The 3950-nt window shown below is 41.1% G+C and overlaps 1 pseudogene; it reads left to right on the top strand.

Moving 5' to 3' along the window:
- The first annotated feature begins 231 nt into the window (after nucleotides 1–231).
- Nucleotides 232–1643, top strand: LOC144257263 (sodium/potassium-transporting ATPase subunit beta-3 pseudogene; annotated as a pseudogene).
- The last annotated feature ends 2307 nt before the right edge of the window (nucleotides 1644–3950 follow it).

The raw sequence follows: 3950 nt of genomic DNA, 5'->3' as shown, positions 1-3950 counted from the left end.
GGGTAGCAGTCTCTGATACAACAGTACCATGCCATCAGAGGCGGGGGAAAAGCCCACTTTTTCCTCCTAGGCTGTGTCAGTCTTATAGCTTTCATAAGCATTAAATTAATTTAGAGGCTCCCGCGGCCGGAGCGGCCGCCTGGCCCGGCGCGGCGCAGTCGGCTCGCGTGCTCCCGGTGAGGAGGAGGTGTCCTCGGCTGTGCCGCCCTCCGCTGCACCGCGGTCGCCGGGCTGCGCCGCTAGAGCCGGGACGCGCCTCTGCGCTCCTCGCCGCCTGCACCCCCGCTGCCGCCGCTCCCCTCGCCGTCCGCACACCCACCATGACGAAGAAAGAGAAGAAGTCCTTCAACCAGAGCCTGACGAGTGGAAGCTCTTCATCTACAACCCGACCACCGGAGAGTTCCTGGGGCTCACCGCCAAGAGCTGGGGTTTGATCTTGCTCTTCTACCTAGTTTTTTATGGGTTATTGGCTGCACTCTTCTCATTCACAATGTGGATTATGCTTCAGACTCTGAATGATGAGCTTCCAAAATATCGTGACCAGATTCCTAGTCCAGGACTTATGGTTTTCCCAAAACCAGTGACTGCGTTGGAATATACATTTAGTGTATCAGATCCAAGTTCCTATGAAGGGTACGTTAAAGACCTTAAGAAGTTTCTAAAATCATATTCTGGAGAAGAACAGAGTAACCTCAAAGACTGTCCTGATGGAGTTCCTTTTGAACAGAAGGGTCCAGTTTATACTGCATGTCAGTTTCCTCTTGCCTTACTCCAAGAATGCAATGGTATAGATGATCCTGATTTTGGCTATTCCAAAGGAAAACCTTGTATTCTTGTAAAAATGAACAGAATAATTGGATTAAAACCCGAAGGAGATCCAAGGATAGAATGTGTTCCAAAGGATGGAAGCACAGCAATTGTAGAAACATATCCTAATCTTGGAGTTATAGACTTAAAGTATTTTCCATATTATGGGAAAAAACTGCATGTGGGATATCTGCAGCCATTAGTTGCTGTCCAGGTCATCCTTGGATCTAATAGTACCAGGAATGAAGTAACAGTTGAGTGCAAAATTGATGGATCACCCAACCTAAAAAACCAGAATGATCGTGACAAGTTTTTTGGACGAGTTGTGTTCAAAATTATAGCACGTGCATAGTATGTGTAGGATGTCTCCACAGAATAAATGTTGTGTTGTCTGTCTTCATTTTGCATCAGCTGGACCTGCCATTCTAGAATTAAGAGACCACCTTGGAGAAGGTGTGTGGTACATGACACTGGGGTGACATCATAACGTGCTTCCAGATCATAATGTTCAGTGTCCTCTGAAGTAACTGCCTGTTGCCTCTGCTGCCCTTTGAACCAGTCCATTCGCCTGATAGGGACCAGTGAACACCTGATTCTGAACACGTAGGATGGGGTCTTGCCCTCTTTTTATGTGGTTTAATTGCCAAGTGTCTAAAGCTTAATGTGCTGTGCTATGTAAATATTTTATGGATTTAACACTGGTTAACTGTCATATTTTGATGCCAACAAAGTTTTAGGGATAAAATGGTACCTGGCCAACATCAAGTGACTTTATAGCTGCAAGCAGTGTGTGTGGAGAAGTTCTGTATGTGAGGAGGAAAAAAAAGAAAATAAAAGTGGATCTAAAAGTGTTAAAAAATATTAATTTAAAAATCTAGAGCCTCTCAATAGAATTACAGTCCTCTAATTCAGTTGCCAGTTACTTATTCTGTATTAATAATCCCATTCTATGACCGGCCATTGGATATAGAGGAGTTGATCTCATAAAATTTTAAAGTAAACCTGTTTCATTCCCAGGAGGGCTCACTGTGACAGAATGTATTACAGAAGATTGACAAGTAAATATTTGGGTAGCCAGGACATTCTCTGGAGCAGCATAAGATATTTAAATGATTTATTGGAGTGAGTTGATACTTCTAAGAAAAGAATAGGCTGACATAAAGGAACTTTTTTCTGTGAATAAGATATTCCTCAACCAATCATGTAGGGAAACTAACCAAATCTAATGGTGTTTAGCTTCATCATCCCTCATTTAGATTTTCATTAGTGAATATTTTTCCTCATCATTACCAGACAGCATCATTTCCTAAGGATGAAGCTTATTATAAACGTAAGGCCAAATCTTAGAAACAGCAGAGTTTAGATTTCATAATTTTTTTTTTTTAGGAACTCCAGGGCCTCAGAGTTTCTGGGTCTTTCCTATGTAGAGTTGCTCTCACCAGCGTGTTTAATAAATCACCAAGCTCTGCACAGACCCAACTGAGCTAAAAATGATGCACAGAGGATCTTGGGAAGTCATTCTGCTAGTGAAGTAGAGGGTGGGGGACCCATAAGGCACCTCCTGTAGAATTAATCATATCTTGCTCTTTTTATGAGCCCAAGAATTAGTTCCACAGATGCTGGTTTACTGTGAAGACATTTGAGTTATTCCTCAAGGTAAAATGCAAGTTCAGAACCTCTCCTGAACTATATTTTATTAATTCTTAGAATATTCCCATAGCATATAGTAAATGCAGAAGCTTTCATTGTCTTCCTCAGTTTTACTCAAGTTCTAAAAGTACTTGTACACATGCACACACACACACACATACCACATGGTTATGCACAAAACCCAGACTGACCCATCGAAGCTCCCATCCCACTTGTTCAGAGATGAGCATGTGACCAGAGACAGACCAATCAGAGACTCTCCCTGAGATAATTCTAACTGAAGCTAGTGGGGAGATCTTTTATCTCTTATTTCTCAGAGCTGAAAGGGGATGAATGCAAAGCTAATGGAAACCATAATTTTTTGCCATGTGAAGATAGCTGACTGCCACAGGAGATAATGAAACCAAGCAAAGACAAGCTGGAGAGAGACAGAGAAAAAGAAAGAAAGAGAGAGAGAGAGAAAAAATCCTTCCAGAACTGTGCCCCCTGGTCTAGTCCCAGACTCCATAGCAGCCACCCCTACCCCAATCTCTTGCTTCAGACTATGAACTGACCCATATATCCCTCTAATACTAATACCTGGACCACACTTCTCCTATAGCAGTGACTTTCAGATACTTTTACAATTCACTGCAAGAAATGCATTTTTACACTGCAAACTGGTCTATGTGTGTATGTATGAAACAAAAATTTCACATAATATTTGCCCTTATTAAGTGTGATGCACTCTTTTATTCTCTATTCTATTTCATTCCTTTAAATTCTGTTTGTGACCCACTAAATTGATTTCACATCTCACTAAACCGATTTCATAACCCACTAGTGGGTTAAGAATTGTATCTGTTTAAAAAATTGTACTATAGCCCTTTTCACAATATATTGCTAATTAAATAATCTTTCTCCCCACTATAAATTTCCCTTAGGTGAAACTTGAGAATATGTAGATTTACTTTTGTATTCATTTTGGCTGGGACATATGTAAATTTCAAGTTGTTACTACTAGGAGTGGTTAGAAAAGGAGAGAACTGAGAGATAGAGAAGAGAAAGAGTAGTAAAATCCAAGAGCAGGATTTTCCCATCAAACTATCAAAAAGATAAATTAAATATGTTTCTGTAGCACTGACTTGGTCTGACCTCACCTCCCGGGTCTATCCATTTCTACTCATGGGCCTAAATTTAACTTAGATATTATGTTAAAACAGATATTAAAACACTTAGGTATTAAGTTTAAAAGGCACACAAGTTTAACATGTTGAAATCAACATTTTTGGTTTTCCCTCCTGCTCCTTCTCCTCTTCTCATCTTCTGAACTCCATCATGGAACAGAATATTCAGCCCAAAAGACCATTCTCCAAAACAAGTTCTGACTTCAAAACATATCTCATGCTAATTCACAACAAGGCGGCAGGGAGAGGCGGGTGCTAGGGAAGAACAGCATTACCTTAGATTAGGTAGAAGGAAGTGATGGGAGGGGAGGGGAGGGGATGTGGGGA

The sequence above is a fragment of the Urocitellus parryii genome, chromosome 10 (genome assembly GCF_045843805.1).
Source record: "Urocitellus parryii isolate mUroPar1 chromosome 10, mUroPar1.hap1, whole genome shotgun sequence".
NCBI classification, from domain to species: domain Eukaryota; kingdom Metazoa; phylum Chordata; class Mammalia; order Rodentia; family Sciuridae; genus Urocitellus; species Urocitellus parryii.
The sequence above is the reverse complement of the archived record's forward strand: the minus strand, read 5'-3'. Positions and strand labels throughout refer to the sequence as shown.